The sequence below is a fragment of the Bos indicus x Bos taurus genome, chromosome 12 (assembly GCF_003369695.1).
Source record: "Bos indicus x Bos taurus breed Angus x Brahman F1 hybrid chromosome 12, Bos_hybrid_MaternalHap_v2.0, whole genome shotgun sequence".
In the NCBI taxonomy this organism is placed as follows: Eukaryota; Metazoa; Chordata; class Mammalia; order Artiodactyla; family Bovidae; genus Bos; species Bos indicus x Bos taurus.
Genome location: NC_040087.1, coordinates 15340336 through 15360603, shown reverse-complemented (window position 1 = coordinate 15360603; position 20268 = coordinate 15340336). Strand labels below are relative to the sequence as shown.

Here is a 20268-nt window from a genome sequence, read left to right as displayed (position 1 = left end):
TATTTTTGTACCAAAGAACAAGCACTGCTCCCAAAAACTCATCTAACATCCTTAAAGTTTAATATTTGTACTTAACTAATTCTTAACCTTACTGAAGTCATAAGTAAGATAATGATTAACACTGTAAGTTACACACTGTAAAACACATTAATAATAAATCCAATAATCCATGTACTGTCCTCAACCCATTCTTGAATTTTGCTGACTTCAAGTTAAAAAACAAAACAATAACCATGTAACAGTGACATGCAGAAGTACTGCAGATTGCCATTACAAAAGTGCTCAATATAAATGATTTCAGTGGATCCCCCCACAAGAAGTTTGGGATAGGACAGAAAAACAGACCAGGAAAGCCAGTTTTAGGAACTTTCCTTGTCCAAAGCCACATGGCCAAGGGGGCAGAAATGGACCTATAACCCCCAAACTTGATCCCAAGTTTCATGTTCTTTCTGCTACTACCTGAGGCTGTACATGATCAAAAGGAATGATGGTGTTTTAATTAAGGAGAAAATACTACTAAGCAGCTGTGAATACTACTGATGAGACACACCATAGAAACAATAAAAATGTGCTTAATTTAAGAGAAAAGTCTTAGAAATATATATACTCAAGTGAAAGTGAAGTCGCACAGACTTGTCGAACTCTGAGACCCCATGGACTGTAGCCTACAAGGCTCCTCCATCCACGGAATTTTCCAGGCAAGAGTACTGGAGTGGGTTGCTATTTCCTTCTCCAGAGGATCTTCCCGACCCAGGGATTGAACCTGGGTCTCCTGTACTGCAAGCAGACGCTTTTACCATCTGAGCCACCAGGGAAGCTCCTAATAACACTCAGAAGGTAGTCAATTTGAAACAGTTCAGTCACTCAGTCGTGTGCAACTCTTTGCAACCCCCATGGACTGCAGCACATCAGGCCTCCCTGTCCATCACCAACTCCTGGAGCTTGCTCAAACTCATGTCCATCGAGTCAGTGATGCCATCCAACCCTCTCATCCTCTGTCGTGCCTTTATCCTCCCAATCTTTCCCAGCATCGGGGTCTTTTCCAGTGAGTCAATTTTTTCCATCAGGTGACCACACAAGTATTGGAGTTTCAGCTTCAGCATCAGTTTTCCAATGAATATTCAGGACTGATTTCCTTTAGGATTGACTGATTTGATTTCCTTGCAGTCCAAGGAACTCTCAAGAGTCTTCTCCAACACCACTGTTCAAAAGCATCAATTCTTTGGCGCTCAGCTTTCTTTATGGTCCAACTCTCACATCAATACATGACTACTGGAAAAAACCATAGCTTTGACTAGACAGACCTGTCAGCAAAGTAATGTCTCTGCTTTTTAACATGCTCTCTAGGTTGGTCATAGCTTTTCTTCCAAGGAGCAAGCGTCTTTTAATTTCATGGCTGCAGTCAACATCTGCAGTGATTTTGGAGCCCAAGAAAATAAAGTCTGTCACAGTTTCCCCATCTATTTCCCATGAAGTGATGGGACTGGATGCCATGATCTTAGTTTTCTGAATGTTGAGCTTTAAGCTTTTTCACTCTCCTCTTTCACTTTCATCAAGAGGCTCTTCAGTTCCTCTTCACTTTCTGCCATAAGGGTGGTGTCATCTGTGTATCTGAGGTTATTGATATTTCCCGATCATCTGAATAGGGATAATTAATTTTTCCAATACAAATGGTATTATTTTTTCCAGAGTTTTTTTTACTGAGGCAAAATTCACTTACTACAAACAAAGCATCAGAGCAAACAACTCAGTGGCACTCAGTACCTTCACAGTCACACCACCAGCGCCTCTATCTAGTTCCAAAATATTCCATCACCCCATGGTCAGTGAATTGGAGGTTCTTTCTCCATAACAAAAAAATTCGGAGATGAAGCAGAGAAATTAAGAAAGTAAAGTCAAAGTTTATTTAAGCAAAGAGAGAGAGTAGGCTTACAGGCGAAGAGCTGCCACCCACAGTTTCTTTGGCAAGCTGGTCACGAGGAGCATACAAATAAAGGAGTGCAATATTTACTGGAGAAGGACGAGCCTGGGGGTCATATTCCCTGATTTTCATCCCAGCCCCATTTTCCTGAGGAGAAGAAGGATTTTTGTCTTAGGGATTTAGCTCAGATCAGAAGTGTCATGGCATCAGTGCAAGATGGGTACTTCTTATCTGTAAGACTTTGCTGTTGTTGAGTTGCTCAGTCGTGTCTGACTCTTTGGGACCCCATGGACTGCAGCCCTCCAGGCTCCTCTGTCCATGGAATTCTCCAGGCAGGAATACTGGAGTGGGGTGCCACTTCCTTCTCCAAGGGATCTTCCCCACCTGGGATTGAACCTGCCTCTCCTGCACTGGCAGGTGGATTCTTAACTACTGAGCCACAGGGAAGCCCTATTGTAAAGAGAGAACAGAGAGCAAAGGATTACATTTGGATGCAGGTGATTCCCATCTTTCCCACCTTTCTTTGTCTGCTTTTCCGACCCTTATCACCCAAAATGGTGTCGTTTCCTGTCAGTCTTAAGGTTCCTGTTTTCCTTTATCTGCCTAGGGACCCTTGCTGTTAACAAGATGCTTGATTTCCTGCCACCTGGCCCTTGCCTCCATTTCTCTACTCACACCTAACTACCTGCCTGCTGTAACTAACAACTTCAAAAAGAAATCATTAACCATTCCCCACCTCTCATGGCCTCTATGATTCTTATTTTCTTGGCTGAGACACTATATGTGCTAAGTGGAACACAGGACTCCTTTTTAGCAGCTCCTAATGCACTGGAGAAGGAAATGGCAACCCACTCCAGTGTTCTTGCCTAGAGAATCCCGGGGACGGGGGAACCTGGTGGGCTGCCGTCTATGGGGTTGCACAGAGTTGGACATGACTGAGTGACTTAGCAGCAGCAGCAGCAACCTATCTGAGGTCAGCAATACGTGCACCGTGAACTTCCAGATGTTCAAGCTGGTTTTAGAAAAGGCAGAGGAACCAGAGATCAAATTGCCAACATCCGATGGATCATGGAAAAAGCATGAGAGTTCCAGAAAAACATCTATTTCTGCTTTATTGACTATGCCAAAGCCTTTGATTGTGTGGATCACAACAAACTGTGGAAAATTCTGAAAGACATAGGAATCCCAGATCACCTGACCTACCTCTTGAGAAACCTGTATGCAGGTCAGGAAGCAACACTTAGAACTGGACATGGAACAACAGACTGGTTCCAAATAGGAAAAGGAGTACAGCAAGGCTCTATATTGTCACCCTGCTTATTTAACTTATATGCAAAGTACATCATGAGAAATGCTGGGCTGGAGGAAGCACAAGCTGGAATCAAGATTGCCAGGAGAAATATCAATGACCTCAGATATGCAGATGACACTATCCTTATGGCAGAAAGTGAAAAACTACAGAGCCTCTTGATGAAAGTGAGAGAGGAGAGTGAAAAGGTTGGCTTAAAGCTCAACATTCAGAAAACTAAGATCATGGCATCCGGTCCCATCACTGCAGGGCAGAAAGATGGGGAAACAGTGGAAACAGTGGCTGACTTTATTTTTCTGGGCTCCAAAATCACTGCAGATGGTGACTGCAGTCATGAAATTAAAAGATGCTTACTCCTTGGAAGCAAAGTTTGACCAACCTAGACAGCATATTAAAAAGCAGAGACATTACTTTGTCAACAAAGGTCCGTCTAGTCAAGTTATGGTTTTTCCAGTGGTCATGTATGGATGTGAGAGTTGGACTATAAAGAAAGCTGAGCGCCAAAGAAATTATGCTTTTGAACTGTGGTGTTGGAGAAGACTCTTGAGAGTCCCTTGGACTGCAAGGAGATCCAACCAGTCCATCTTAAAGGAGATCAGTCCTGAATATTCATTGGAAAACTGATGCTGAAGCTGAAACTCCAATAGTTTGGCCACCTGATGCAAAGAACTGACTCACTGGAAAAGACCCTGATGCTGGGAAAGATCGAAGGCAGGAGGAGAAGGGGACGACAGAGGATGAGATGGTTGGATGGCATCATCGGCTCGATGCACATGGGTTTGGGTGGACTCCGGGAGTTGGTGATGGACAGGGAGGCCTGTCGTGCTGCGGTTCATGGGGTTGCAAAGAGTCGGACACGACTGAGTGACTGAACTGAACTGAATCTGTCTAAGGAGCTTCTTACAAGTACAGATACTAGGGCCTCACCCACTGAATGCGGGCCTCAGGAGCATCCCCAATGCATCAGTGAGTCAAACAGTGATGGCAAATAATGCCTTGGAATACTTATCACTTAAATAACTTATGTAGTTGATCAGGCAGTGATGACCCTACAGACAGTTCTTCTGATTCATCTTATTTAGCAGTGATTTTTAGCAGTGTTTGCAGAAATGCATACATACAAAATATACACACACACAGAAGTACAAAAGATATCCTCTAAAACGTCAGCAAAAATGTATGGGAAATGGATTTTACCTTCTCATCTCTAATTAAAAATGCTTTTAAAAAACTGTATTGTATATGACTTCATGCCATCTCACCCATTAAATCTTCTGGTTTCCTGTCAATACTTTTGTTTTGCTAGTTTAATGAGATTTGGCTCTTTTTTTTTTCTGTTGGCTTTAATATTAGATTTTTTAGTTATAATGTTAAAACCCAGAGGTTCTGGGTTATACGCATATGCAAACACTCAGCTAGGGTGCCGCATTGCAGTGGAGTGGCCTCCCACAGTTTTGATCACACACCCATGAGTTCCCATTCAGATGTACCCTCACAATACCTTATCTTCCACAAACCAGAGTCCCTCTGGTATTCCTGGTTAAACTGTAGGAAAGTACTTTCTATTCAACTATTAATAAGATGTTTAAAAGTTAATTAAGGGTACTCTTTCTGCCCCCTTCTGATGCCTATGTCAGAAGCTTTCTCTATCTCCTTTATACTTTAATAAAACTTTATTACACACACACACACAAAAAAAAGTTAACTAAAAGTAGGGTAAAAATAACTTTGGGGCTCTTCTCTTTTCCTTTCCCAAAGCTAGGACTACATGCCTAAGCAGTTAAGACTACCGTGCCTTCCCAGGTTATTGTTTGCAGAGTCAAAGAAAGAATAACTGGGCTTAAATAACCACCAAAAGCATCAGTAATTGGGCAAGCATCCAAACAAGAAGAGATTCTGGTTAATGTTGGAATAGAGGGGCCCGTAGGTCCAGTAAGCGTACTGGCCAAGGCTAGTTGTAACTGGGCTTCAGTTATCTGGGGCTGGAAACCTCTGTTTGGCATTTCAACCATTTCTTTGTTTTAGAGCTCTCTTTGGAGGGGTTCTCCTCACACACATTCCTTAACTTGCTAGTTCAATTTTTGGCAAAATCCCAACTCTACTCAAGTGCCAAGACTGAAGGCCAACACAGTCAAGGAGACTGAAGTGTCCCTTAGCAATCACTAGTGTTTGAGCAGTAGTTCAGCCTGAGATTCAGGGAGGGACTTACAACTTGCAAAAATTCTAGCGTCCTGCAAGGGGAGTGGCTGTTAATCACTTAATCTCTTTGCTCTCTTCTTCCGTCGGCGCCTTCTAGCTAAACTAAAAGCCAGAGACCACTTCTCTGAGCTGTGAACACAGTACTAACAATGGCCGTCATTATTAATACATGACATGTATTAACGTCAGGCACTGCTCTGTTTTCCACATAAAAGGTTTTGGTTAATCTCCATGACCTTATGCAATCGGTACCATCATCACGTTTCACAACTGAGGACAGCCAGCCTCAGAGAGGGAAAGTGACTTTGCCAAGTCACACAGCTATGAAGGACTCAAACTGAGCTCTCCCTGAGGGAAAAGCTGATCTTCCTCTACGTACCACAAAGCCAAACACTATTTTCCAAAGGCTGTTTAAAAAAAAAACATTGGCGCAAATAATAAGAATACAATAAAAAGTGGGGGTGGGGGTGGGAGGGTAGGAAATCAACATATTCAAAATAAATTTATGATTTTCCTAAGGGGGTATATAAACATTTCTTAACTATTAATAAACAAAAAAGTGTTTCCTAAGCGGAAATGTCTATATAAATTAAGAATTCAAAGCATTCTCTCTACACTTAAGATAGGTTACATAACCTATTACATTTTCTATAACTTTAGCATTTATCTTCCCCTTACAGCATCTATACAGCCGCAAAGAGAGGTAATTAAATACAGCAATTGCTGCCGGAACTTCTGAAAGCTTTCCAAGTTTCCCTTATATAATTAACTCTGGGTAAGTTTTTTCAGTATTACAGTGCTCCCTTTTCAGTTCCCAATCTTAAACCGCAATCCAGTCTCTAAACTTCGGTGCGCTCACAAATCTTTGTTCCCCGCAGGGCTGTCTTCCACGGTTTTTTCCTATTTCCCATTCTTTTTAAAGGTACAGGACGAAAAACAGGCTCATCAGACGCATGAAACGTGGGATTTTAAGAGTCTTAGGAATCTATCTTATCTCATATGAATTAACTGAGTCACAAAGCGTGGCAGCAGCAAAATCAAGAACAAATTTTACGCCTTTCAACTTTTCTCGCAACAGGAGGAGCACGAAGCTAGACTTTCGCAGGGCTACGACACGTTTAGCAATTCTTGCGCAGGAACAATGTCACTGCAACCGCTGTACCTGAAATTAATCACGCCTAGAATTATGCTAAAACCCTTAGCTACATTAACTTTACGAGGAAATTAATTTCCACCAGTCCACGAAAACGTGAACAACTTGGCGTGTTCCAGGAGCAACTCAAAGGAGAGGGCCCTTTCCCAGACTACGCAGCTCGCCCGGCCCCGGTTGCACGCTCCTGAATGAATCGCAGGTGTGAGCGATGCAGAGGCAGGTGAAACGCACCGCGGCTGCAAGGGCGCACACGCCGGGATGCAAGACGGGCGTCACACTTGATCTCGGTGACACTGGGAGAGAAATCACCCCCCATGCCGCCGAGAGATGAGAGCCAGGAACCGGCCCTCCTGCAGCATCGGCAGCACCAGGAGGGGGGCGCACCCCGGAACCTCGCGCCCCACTAAGCCGGGCCCAGCACGCGCGCCGGAGAGCAGAGGCAGCCCCGGGAAGGCCCCACCCGCGCCGGGGTTCTCCAGGACCCGGCCCCGATCCCCAGCCTCCTGGCCGCGGCCGACCAGGCAGCGCCGTCGCGTAGGGGCCCGGGAGTCCGGCGCCGGTGGGTGGGGGCGGGCCGGAGGAGGGGCGACCGGCGCAGCCGCGGCCGGAAGGCCAGGCACTTACCGGGCGGCGGCGGCCCTGAGACTTCTCCGTCCTGGGGTCTGCAGCAGACGGAACCGGCGGCCGCGCGGGAGCTGGAAAAGAGGCATCAGAGAGGCGGGGGCGGCCCAGAGGCCTGCGCGCGGCCCCGCCCGCCGGCTCGGCTCCTATTGGCCTCTCCCGGCACAGGCCACGCCCAGGCAGCGTCCCAGGCAGCAGGGGGCCACCAGGCTGTAGACAGACTGGACCCCGGGCCTCGTATCTGCCCCGGTCGCGGTGACGCCTCCTACGGCCTCGAGGTCGACGCCGCAGGGAAACAGAAACTTAAGAGCCATGAAGAGCCCTCTGCATGGAGAAGTAAACTTGCTCCCTTTTTATTTAAAACCCGGCTTTTTAAAGTAAAATTTATAAACCAACCGAAGACTTGTACAGTAGACTCTGCACTGCATTTAATGCTAACATTTCACAATATTTGCGTTCTCTTTCACTGTATAGGGTTTTTTTTTTCACCCTGAATTATTGGAATGTTGCAAACAACACTGCTTCACCCCCTAAATACTTCACCATCAGGATAAGCAAGAAATTTAATGCCGTTTCAGTCAAACCCAATATACTGTCAATATTTAAATTTCTTTTGTTGTCCCTAAAGCTCACAAACATACACACACACACACATATTTTTATTTTTCAGTTCAAGATGTACCCAGGATTACCCTAGTACTAGTATTCTTTTTTTTTTTTAAAGCTGGCTTGCCAGTTCTTTGTTATTCCAACCCTGGATCCAAACCTGGCAGGCCGACAGTGAAAACACCCAGTCCTAACCACTAGGCAACCAGGGAATTCCAGTACTATGAAAAAAATCTTCCATTACTTTGACATATTTGAAAAGTCCAGGCCAATATTAGAATCTAAGAGTATGGGGTTATTGAATTGTTTATAATTAGATGCAAGTCAAACTTTTTAGTAAGAGAAGTCAGAGGTGATGCTGTCTTATTTCCATCCAGAGACACAGTATCCTTCTGTGTCCATGTCAAGCCTGATCACTTGGTCAAGGGCGGTCTGGCAGTCCTCCACAAAGATCCTCTCTCCCTCTGCAACAGATGATACCTGTAATTTGTTTTCTCCCCCTTCTCTTCCCCTTCACAAGTCTCCTCTTCTTTTGAATAACAGCATGAACTCTGGCATTCTTTAAAATTCAATTTAATCCAGTTATTATAACCAACTACCAATATTATTTGTGGTGTTTGAATTTCCCTTTTGTGACCTGTGAAAGCCCCTCCTTATGTATATCCTGTTATCTTTTTTTTTAATATTTATTTATTTGGCTGTGCTGGGTTGCAGTTGCAGCCTGTGGGATCTAGTTCCCTGACCAGGAATAGAACCCAGACCCCTGCATTGGGATCAGCCAAGTCTTAGTCCCTGGAAACCAGTGAAGTCCCCATCCTATCAATCGATCTATCTTTGAACACTATCTTGCTTTCTGACATAGGACCTCCTAGCTCTCCTTGCATTTTCTCTGCCTGATGCAGAGAAATTTTAGTTCCTTTTAGTAGGAAATGGTACTCGGAAAATTAGATCTTAGTGTCCAGGGTGCTCATTGCTATTAAGATGTTATTTCTTTTAGGCCCTTTCAGTGGACCAAGTGTATATATATTCACAGAGCTATAAAACACTAAACAGTATACTCTTTACCCAGATATATTTTAAAATCATGAGTTCATATTGATACCTCCAATTAAACAGTCAGCATCTCGAGGTTCATTCTAGCCTTCCTCTTTCCATTTTATATTTTTCTTCTCCCACAGTGAAAAACCCTGGTTACTAAGAAAAAGATGTAAAATATGATGTCAAAAACGGTAAACATGGTGGGGAGATGTAAAAATGCAGGAAAACTCTGGTTCTTGTCAGCATCAATATATTTACTGGTTTCTTCTATCCTACAATAGAGACAAAAGAGCTGTGACTTGGATACTAACACCAGTAGCAAACCTAAGTTTAAGATTTCTTTGCACTTTTTCTATCTTTGTAAATACATCTCTTTCCAAAGGTGTGCCGTGAGAGGATGGTGATCAAAAGTTACTTGAATTCATCTGCTTTGCAATATAGTTGTGTTATCTGTGTGATACACTGTGACATAGTGTTGTTGCTGCTGCTGCTAAGTCGCTTCAGTCGTGTCCGACTCTGTGCGACCCCATAGACGGCAGCCCACCAGGCTCCCCTGTCCCTGGGATTCTCCAGGCAAGAACACTGGAGTGGGTTGCCATTTCCTTCTCCAATGCATGAAAGTGAAAAGTGAAAGTGAAGTCACTCAGTCGTGCCAACTCTTAGCGACCCCATGGACTGCAGGCTACCAGGCTCCTCCATCCATGGGATTTTCCAGGCAAGAGTACTGGAATGGGGTGCCATTGCCTTCTCCGTGATACAGTGTTAGGTTTGTTATTTTATTTGCATAATTTTAGTTTGCCTTTTTCATCTTTCTTATCTAGCTTTCATTTTTGAATGTATAAAGCGTTCACTTGGTTCAAAATCAAATCTTCCAAACGTTTTCAGAAGAGGAACACCCCCTTCCTTGTCCCTGTACTCTGTTCCCATCTACCGCCTATCACTAACCACTGTCCTTAGTTTCCCGTTTATTCTCCCACTCCCCCCAAAATTAAGAATATGCATTCATTTGTTATCTATTGCTGTAGGGTTACGTTTTGCAGCTTTAAACAACAAACATATATTACTTCACAGTTTCTGTGCATCAGAAATCCAAGAAGGGCTTAGGTAGGTAGGTCTGGCTCCAGGTTTCTCACAAGAATGTATTTACTATGGAAGGACTGCAGTCCTCTCAAGACTGGACTGAGGGAAGATCTGCCTCCAAACTCAACTGGCTGTAGGAATATCCTCTTTCAAGCTGCCTCACAGGGCTGTTGGCATATCTCTGGTCCCCACTGGTTGTGAGCCAGTGAATTCGTTTCTTGGAGCTGCCTTAATAAATTACCACAAACAATATAGTTTTAAAAAAAAACACAGGGGTTTACTCTCTCACAGTTCTGAGGCTAGAAGTTCAAACTTGAAGTGTCAGCTGGACCACATTCTCCTGAGACTTCTACCTCCACTGTCATCTCACCAAGTCCTTTCCAGTCTCACAACTGTGTGACACACCCTTTCCTATAGATTCTTTAGATAGCCAAACTCCACTCTCCCTGTGCCCCACCAGCCTCTGCTAATATGCACATCATCTTTAGTAATACACACATAATATCGTTTATATTTAGCATGAAGATCCCTCTCAAGTATAAAGATCCTTTTGTAATGTAAACTAAATTTTAAAAAAATCCTGGAATCCCTATGAAATGAATGGTAGTACTTTCAGCATCTATCAAGAAAATTCACATTGAATTGAGGACCCTCTGAATAACCTTGGGTTCCCCCAAGGGTCTGGATCCCCGTGTTGGAAATTATTGCTCTAGAGACTACTAACATGGTGACATCATCATAACCAGTTTAGAAAAAAACAAGAATAACAAATGAAACGGTAAGTCTAGGAACAAATCTACTAACTACTCAGTGCCAGTCCCTGCTAAACACAACTAGTTTTTCACCTACTCTTTGCTTTCACATTTGCCCTATAACGGCCCTTCATGTGTGTGTTTTATCTGACTACAGTCAAAATACGAGATGGCAATGCGGAAGTGGAGACCTGAATTCTATTCAGTCCTGGCCACAACTGTTTTAGCTCTCTGACCTTGATTAATCAACTTCTTTAAGTCCTCAGCTGCCAAATACAAACAACACCTACCTTACAGAATCTTAAGTGACATGCAAAAATGTACTCTGTAAAATGTAAATGATGTAGAAACATCTTCTAAATTCATCTGGCGGGGCCTCCCCAGTGGTCTAGTGACTGAGAATCCACCTGTCGACGCAGGGGACACGAGTTTGACCCCTGGTCTGGGAAGATGCCACATACCGCAGAGCAACTAAGCCCTTGAGCCACAACTGCTGAAGCCCACGTGCCTACCTGGTGCTCCACCCAAGAGAAGCCACCGCAGTGAGAAGCCCGACCGCGCCAATGAAGACTGGCCCCCACTCGCCACAACTAGAGAAAGTCCTCTTGCAGCAATGAAGACTCAGCACAGCCAAAAATACATAAATCTTTAAAAATAAAAATAATAAATACATTCATCTGGCTCTGTCACTTGTGAGCTTAAGATTCTTCCTTGGCTCCCCTGGGTCTTCAGGATAAAGGACAGCCTCTTAGCTCTGTCACTTGTGAGCTTAAGATTCTTCCTTGGCTCCCCTGGGTCTTCAGGATAAAGGACAGCCTCTTAGCTCTGTCACTTGTGAGCTTAGGATTCTTCCTTGGCTCCCCTGGGTCTTCAGGATAAAGGACAGCCTCTTAGCTCTGTCACTTGTGAGCTTAAGATTCTTCCTTGGCTCCCCTGGGACTTCAGGATAAAGGACAGCCTCTTAGCCTAACAGAGTAGCCCTTTCCCTGGTCGTCCTTAGAGCTTCCAGTCACAGGAATCCTGTTCCCTGTCCTCCCCTCTTCACCTGCCTCTCAACCCTGCATTCTAAAGCCTGTCCATCTCAAGTAGCTGGACTCTTTGCCATACTTCCATTCAGGCCTTTATTAGCCCCTGTTGAGAAGAGTACAGTCCTCACGGTCTGTAACTTGGGCTATGCCAGACTCCACGAAGAGCTGGGCAGCAAGGGCCATTCCTCACTCACATCTTGGTTTTCTTCATCACCTTGGCAGTCGCACTTGTACTGCTGTAGTAACAAGGAAGAACAAATGCTTTGGAATCAGCTAGAATTTAATAAATGTGTGTGAGACTACCTTAAACTACAGGAACAATATTGATACATTGTCATGTACCCTACATCTTGTCAGGAAGGAGTCTCTTTGGGTTTTTTAGATGCTTGGTGCCACGCAGAACGAAAGGCCTGAATCAGACCACTTTCAGGGTGGACTTCAGTGATTGGTGGTGGGAGGAGGAGGAGGAAGAGGTTGCATCAGAGACATTTGGTCACCTTGCCCCCTGTCAAAGTGGAGCAGTAATGAGTCATACCTACTCCTAACAACAACAGCTGGATGGGGCAGTGTTCCCAACTGGTATGCTTGGAATGAGCTGGTAAAATTCTTTACCCTTATATCTCACAGCAGTGGTTATTAACCAGCAGATCTGTCCCCCAGGAGACAGGCAATGTCTGGAGATGTTTTTTGATTATCACCACTGAGTGATACTACAGGCATCTATGGGGTAGGGGGCAGCCATGCTGCTAAACACCATACAATGCCCAGAAAAGGCCTCCCACAACAAAGAATTATCAAAAATGGCAATAGTGCTGAGGTTTGAGAAATTATGTTCCTGGAAATGTGGCTTTTGGCATATGTTTTTCTTGGTTACAGGCGCTCTTTTTTTGACTGGTGGGGGGTGGTCATACAGGGTGGCAGGTGGGCTCTTAGTTCCCCAACCAGCAGCTGAACTGCACCCGCTGTGTTGGGAGTGCAGAGTCTTAACCACTGGATCACTGGAGAAGTCCCACAGGTTCTCTTTGGAAAGCCCATCTTTTGCGTAAGGCTCCGCGTGTTTATATGAATGAGCTGCGGCTCCCTGTGTGCTGTTCCTCCCCACACCTCTGGAGCCTCGAACATTGCTAAGCTGCACCTGCCAAGTTCCCTCTCTTGCTCCTATGCTCTCATCCTTCAGGCTTCAGTTTTGGGCATCAGCTTCACCAGGAAGTCTCTCCTGATCCCTAAATGCCAGACACAGTAGATGCGCCATGCACATGCCTCCTGCTACCACAACAGTTACTGCACTTCAGCAGCAATAGCTTGTGCCCCTGTCCCAGTTCTCCCAACCAGAACGCAGAGCTCCTTCTAGCAGGGACCCAGCCTTGCTCACTGCTGTATCTCTAGTACTCAGCACAGCACATGAAACGGTACGTAGTGAATATACATACATTTGAAGAGTCTGTATAATTTGGGATCTGGCTGAAAGATAAAAACCTTTTTCAAATGGTCCACCCATCTTCCTCAAGTTGGTATCAGTTGTGGGCTTTGATCAAAGCTTCCCTAGTTGTGTTTCAGTATTCAGTAGAAAAAATACTTCCAGTACAAGGAATCTCATATGAATTCCAGTGAGTTATACCAGGAATCTCAGGTATTTAACTATTTGCTATTTCCTTTTTTTTATCCTTTTAATTTTTATGCCCAGAAATTTCCAAAGTATGGTTTGTAGGCCAAATCCAGAAAGTTGCCTGTTTTTATACAGTCCTAGAGCTAATAATCAGAGAAGGCAATGGCACCCGACTCCAGGACTCTTGCCTGGAAAATCCCATGGACGGAGGAGCCTGGTAGGCTGCAGTCCATGGGGTCACAAAGAGTCGGACACGACTGAGTGACTTCACTTTCATTTTTCACTTTCATGCATTGGAGGAGGAAATGGCAGCCCACTCCAGTGTTCTTGCCTGGAGAATCCCAGCGATGGCAGGGCCTGGTGGGCTGCTGTCTATGGGGTCACACAGAGTCGGACACAACTGAAGCGACTTAGCAGCAGCAGCCTCAGTTTTGCCTCCTGGACTGCAAAGAGTGAAATATTCATAACCTGGTTCTTCACAGAAGAAGTGTGCTGACTGATCTCTACTCCAGCCTTTAGCACATTTGCGTTTAAATATTTCATTCTCCACAATTCTCCACTGTGCTTTGGCTATTGTGCCCTTAGCCTGTCGGGGTTCATTTGGTAAAGGGACAGGAACACAGCCATAACAGCTGATGGCAGCAGAAGGAACGATCATGAGACCCTCACAAAGACCCCTGCCACCTCAGAGGACAGGCCTATGCCACAGTTCTCTTAACACAATCAATGCAGCTTACACACTTGAGCAAATTCTCTTGCACCATCACTTTAAAATCATAAATATAAAATTAATTACACATGTCAAATTGAAATCACGAGGTAATCTGTCAGATTGTCTAGAGTATAGCTGCTATTTTTATTATGGACACGGTGCATAAATAACAGACACATGCAGATTGTCTTACACTTTAAGGCTGGTACTAAAAATATTAGTACTATGGGTTTGATTTAGTTCATCATCGCTATATTTAATTCTAAACCTTCTTGGGGTTATGTAATCATATAAGGTGCCCAAATAATAGCAGGTTTACTAGCTCACGTCAGCTGAGCAATGGCATAATGAAAAGAATCAGGACCTTGATAATATTATCTTGAAGTGCTGTGAGCTACACTCCAGCTACGTGTTCCCTTTTTATAGAGCAGCTGTGTCTGATTTGTAGCAGGGACTTCAAGTCTAAGTCTTTCTTTTGGAATTTAGTTTCTCTACCTTCATCCCTCCTCACTGTCCCCCAACAAACCCAATTTGTTTGTGCTCCATTTCAACTTTTAGGGACTGATTAGGTGGAGAGAGAGAGAAACAGACAGACAAAGAGAGAAGCAAGTGACATTTAAAGAGAATAATCGTAACTTCACAACAGCAGTGCAGGAAACTAGAAAACAACGGAGCAAGGCCTTAAATTTGAGGGAAAATTATTGCCAAACTGTAACATCATATCTAACAAAAAAAACTTTTAAAGCTACAGACAAAAAGGTCTCAAAGAACTGGCCTCTCATGTATGTGTCTTCAGAAAAGTTAAGAGAGGATATATTTCCTCAAAACTAAGGAATAAACGTTTAATAAAGGAAAATATGGGGGCCAAGAAATAGGGGCTCTAACACAGGAAGGTGGGGAAAGGGCTTCCTAAGATGACCATGAAAATCAATCTCAGGACAACAGCAACCAGCCTAGATTAGGGCAGGAATACATGGAAACCCTGGAAATACGCTGCCAAGGAAAACTGAGGCTGCCAGTCACTGGACATTTGTGAAACTGATAGGAGGCTTTAACTTCTAACAGAGAGTCTAGGGATGAATTAGAAATAGTCAGAAGTCCCCCCAAACCTTTTAAATGAAGACAATTATTTCTTTTCTCTTTTTCTGGAAGTGGGGTGGGGGGGAGGTGTGCCAAGCAGTATGTGGGATCTTAATTCCAGGGATTGAACCCTTGTCCCCGGCAGTGGAAGCGCAGAGTCCTAACCACAAGACTGCCAGGGAAGGCCTTAAATGTAGACAATTACTAATCCCAGGGAAAACCAGAGGTCACATTTAAAAAAGGAAACATAATCATAGGAAATGATTCCTGAATATTCATTGGAAGGACTGATGCTGAAGCTGAAATTCCAGCACTTTGGCCACCTGATGCGAAGAACTGACTCTTTGGAAAAGACCCTGATGCTGGGAAAGATTGAAGGCAGGAGGAGAAAGGGACGACAGAGGATGAGATGGTTGGATGGCATCACCGACTCAATGGACATGAGTTTGAGCGAGCTCCAGGAGTTAATGATGTACATGGAGGCCTGGCGTGCTGCCGTCCATGGGGTCGAAAGAGTTGGACACAACTGAGCGAACTGAACTGAATCATAGTATACTACATGGCTCAGCTATGAATAACATTTACAAAGTCAGAATAATTAAAACACTATATATTGGTTTAACCAAAACAAGCAATATAATTGTAATTAGAGGATAGTGAAGAACCCTGTGTGTCTACGTGAGTACCTGTGTGTAAGTGGGAGTGAGGGTGAGTGTGGGTGGGCGTAGAGAATAAATCTTTAGAAGAAGGAAGTCTATACATATCCAAGCAGAAAAATTAAGAAATGGCAGATAAACCAGCTTGTGAGAAATGAAGGCAGTAAATGCCAGAAGAAACAGTTGAAAGTAGTTGCTTCTGGGAAAGAGGGGTCAGTAATGGGGCTGCTCACTATTATTTTTCATGGCAACTCTTGTAAAACAACTTGGCTTTGAAAACCATGACAATGTACAACTTTGATTTTATTTTATTTTATTTTATTTTGATTTTTTTTCAACTTTGATTTTAAAAATTAAAAAATCTTTTGAATAAAAGAAATAAATCTACTCCTAAGTTTCATCCATCCTCATTGGCCAACCATTCCCCATCTCCTTCACTGGCTCTTTCTCTCTACCAGCTCTCTAAGGATGAGAATGCATCTGGGCTCTATCCTGAGCCTCTTTTCTTCTCGTACCAAACCCTCTCTCTAATGATCTCATCTTGAGCAGAGGCTCCAAATTCCACCAATGATCCCAAGTTTGTATTTCTAGCCCTGCTTTATTTGCTACTCCAGACTCGTATATCCAACTACCGATGGGATACCTTCTCTTGGATGGAAATAGCCACCTCAAACCTATCAAATCTATATTAGTGTTCGCCAAAGAAAAGAACCACCAGGAGGCAGAGATACAAAAACAGATATACTGATAGCTAAAGAAATCTGTTATAAGGAATTGGCTCACACAGTTAATGAAGACTAAGTCCCAAGATCTGCAGTTAACAAGCTCTAGATCCAAGAAGGGAGAAGGCAATGGCACCCCATTCCAGTACTCTTGCCTGGAAAATCCCATGGACGGAGGACCCTGGTGGGCTGCAGTCCATGGGGTCGTGAAGAGTCAGACACAACTGAGCGACTTCACTTTCACTTTTTACTTTCCTGCATTGGAGAAGGAAATGGCAACCCACTCCAGTGTTCTTGCCTTGAGGAGCCTAGTGGGCTGCCGTCTATGGGGTCGCACAGAGTCAGACACGACTGAAGTGACTTAGCAGCAGCAGCAGATTCAAGAAGTGCTGATGTTTCAGTCTGAGCTCAAAGACAGGAAAAGGAAACACAGCAATTAAGCAGAAAGAGTTCTCTCTCACTCAGGCTTTTTGTTCTTTTCAAATCTTTAGCTGATTAGGTGAAACCCACCTACATTGAGGAGGGCAATTCCCTTCACTCAGTCGACTGCTTCAAATGTTAGCTGCATCCAGAAACACTCTCATAGACACACCTAGCACAATAAATAATCAAATATCTGGCACCCCAAGGACTAGTCAAGTTGACGCAGATGATCAACCATCACAAAATCAAAGAGCTCTCTTAATTTTGTCCCTGAAGCCTGTCCCTTCTTTAGTCTTTCTCTTATTAAACGTCACCATTGTCTATTCAAGATCTATCCGAAAACCCAGACGTCGTCCTCGATTTTTCCTTTGCTCTCACTTGCAGCATCCACTTTGTAATTCCTGTCACCTCTGCCTTTAAAATGCATCTCGGACTTTCCTGGTGGTCCAGTGGTTAGGAATCTGTGCCTGCCAGTGCAGGGGATGTGGGTTCCATCCCTGGTCTGGAAAGATTCCGCATGCCGCAGGGCAGCTAAGCCCATGCACTAAAACTACTGAACCTACACTCTAGAACCCGAGAGCTGAGACTACTGAGCCCTCGAACCGTAACTACTGACGCCTGCGCACTCTAGAGCCCGTGCTCTGCAAGAGAAGCCACTGCAAAGAGAACCCACGTACGACAGCTAGAGAGGAACCCCGCTCGCTGCAACTAGAGAAAGCCCAAGCACAGCAACGAAGGACCAGCGCAAAGAGAAATTAATTTTTTAGAAAGTTCCATCACAAGGAAAAAAACTTAAAAAAAGAGAGAAAACGTATCTCAAATCTAGTCACTTCTCCCCATCGGCACTGCCAGCAACCTAGTCAAAGTCACCAAAATGTCTTATCAAGACTTCTGCTTTAACTAGTCTCCCTGCTTCCCCTCTGACCAAACTTACTTATGCTCCAGCCAGTGGCAATAGCTGCTGCTGCTGCTGCTGCTAAGTCGCTTCAGTCGTGTCCGACTCTGTGAGACCCCATAGACGGCAGCCCACTAGGCTCCTCTGTCCCTGGGATTCTCCAGGCAAGAATACTGGAGTGGGGTGCCATTGCCTTCTCTGGTGGCAATAGCTAGGAAGAGAGAACTATCTCTGTGAGTACACGGTCCAGCAGAGACATGCTTCTAGCACTCTGACCCATGTGGGAGGGGCACCAAGGCTGGAGCCTTTTTGTGGATCCTTTCCCAGGGAGCTTCTGACCGTGCTTTGACTTCCAGCCACAGTAGCCACCTTTTTCCTCCTAGCAACACAGCCGGTGTCTCCTCATTCAGGGTCATCACATTTATTAATTTCTTTGTCCACAAAGATCTCCACTCCCTCTGCTCCGAGCCACTGTTTCTCATCTTCTAAGCCTCTGATCAAATGCCACTTCGTTAGAAATGCTTCTCATGATCATCCTTTCTGAGGGAGCAACACCTAATTATTCTCCATCACTTTACACGTTAATTTCCTTCAGAGCTCTTGTTAAAACTCAAAATTATTTTGCTTAATTTATTGGTCTGTCTGTCTGGTTGTCTACTGGACTTGCAGTCTACCACTTACTCAGTGGTAAAGAATCCACCTACCAATGCCAGGAGATGCAGGTTCGATCCCTGGGTGAGGAAGATCCCCTGGAGGAGGAAATGGAAACCCACTCCAGTATTATTCTTGGCTGGAAAAATCCATGGACAGAGGTGCAGGTGGGTCATAGTCCATGGGGTTCTAAAAAGGTGGACATGACTGAGTGACTGAACATGCAGGGGTTGTCTATTAGCTGGGCTTAGCTAACTACTGCAAAAGATAATTCCGTATCTCAGTGCTGTAACAGGGTGAACAGTATTGCTTCCTCTCACATACAACAGTCAGAATAATAATGGGGCTGTGCTCCACAGTGTCATTCAGGAACCCAGGATCCTCCCTTCTCCCAAAGCAACCCTCTTCATAGATGGCATCCACGATCTCTGTAGAAAAGGAAGAGAGAGGGGGCCCACCTGCTCTTACTGTCTCTGGTCACAGTCTATGGGCAAGAATTAGTCTCAAAGCCTCACTAATAATACCCAGATGCTGGGAAGTGTGCTTTAACTGTACCTCTAGGAAAACAAACTGGAGAAGGACATGGCAACCCGCTCCAGTATTCTTGCCGGGAGCATCCCACGGCCAGAGGAGCCTGGTGAGCTACAGTTCATGGGGTCACATAGAGTCCAACATGACTAAAGCAACTTAGCACAGGAAAGCAAAATGGATTTTGGTGAATATCTGGTGAATCTCTGTCCAAATTTGGTGGAATTGTCACACGACTGTATGTTCCTCGGTTCTTTGTCTCGTCACAACAAAGATTTGGAGCGACGGACATTAAAGCCCTCGGCGCGTCACAGCTCTCGGGTCTTGGACAAACCGTGTTATAGCTCTTAGGCAAATCAGTGTTACAGCTCTATTTTATTTAGAAGATAGCAGGAGAATCTATCTTCGAAGTGTGAGGGCATGTCAACCCAAAGACTCGAAGAGAAGAGAGTGGAGGAGTACGCAGGGAGGGAGAGAGAGAGAGAGAGCACGCACGCACACGGGAAAGAGAGAGTCCGTGAGAAAGCGCTTTGGCTCCTCTTTTTATGTTTTTTCCTCTACCTGGGCCTGCCCTATGCAAACTGGGCTTAGCCAGGAGTGCTGTTTGTTCTGCCTGAAGTCTTCACTCTGGTCCTCGGACCTTCCTTTGACCTTCCTTGTCTTTTAGCCACCGCCATTTTGGACTCCTTTTCCCTATTCTACGTACCTAACAGAATGATCTTCCAGGAAGGAAGGTATTTGATAATCACTAGCCTCTCATGTCCTCTCTTGCCTCCTTCATCTATCTCTATAGAGCACAGTGATCTGGATCAAGCCTTCCTGCTGCCCAAAAGCCTTTAAAAGCTCTCCACCGTCCTTAGCGCAAGCCCCCCAAGTCTTTACCCTGGCCTTGGAGGCCAGCATGATGCTGGTTCTTCCAAGGCGCCAAGTTCTTTTTCATCTGCGCAGACTGTCACCTCTGCTTGGACTACTACCTGCCCTGTTCCCTGTTTTCACAACCTGACATTAACTCATTTTTTTTTTTAGTTTCAGGTCAAATGTTGCTTTTATGTAAGAGGCTACTGTGATAGTCACAATAGCCCTAGAGAACTCCATGTCCTAATCCCTGGAAACTGTGACTATGTTAGGTACATGGCAAAGGAGCATTAAGATTACAGATAGAATTAAGGTTGTTAATCAGCTGACTTTTTGGTGGAGAGGTTATCTTGGATTACACAAGATAATGAATGAGTCCAGCATAATCACATGTATCCTTCTAAGTGAAGGAGGGAAGCAGAGAAGTCAGAGA

At 44.5% G+C, this 20268-nt stretch overlaps 1 protein-coding gene across 2 annotated transcripts in view; it reads right to left on the bottom strand.

Moving 5' to 3' along the window:
* The window catches only part of SLC25A30 (solute carrier family 25 member 30), a 78040-nt gene that overhangs the window by 18634 nt on the left and 39138 nt on the right, over positions 1-20268 (bottom strand). The window contains exon 1 of one of the 2 annotated variants that reach the window (XM_027557197.1): positions 7207-7317. The exons of the other annotated variant lie outside the window; for it this stretch is intronic. The gene's annotated coding sequence lies outside the window, so the exon portion shown is untranslated. Of the gene's footprint in view, positions 1-7206; positions 7318-20268 lie in introns of those variants that run through there. 2 annotated transcript variants of the gene reach the window in all.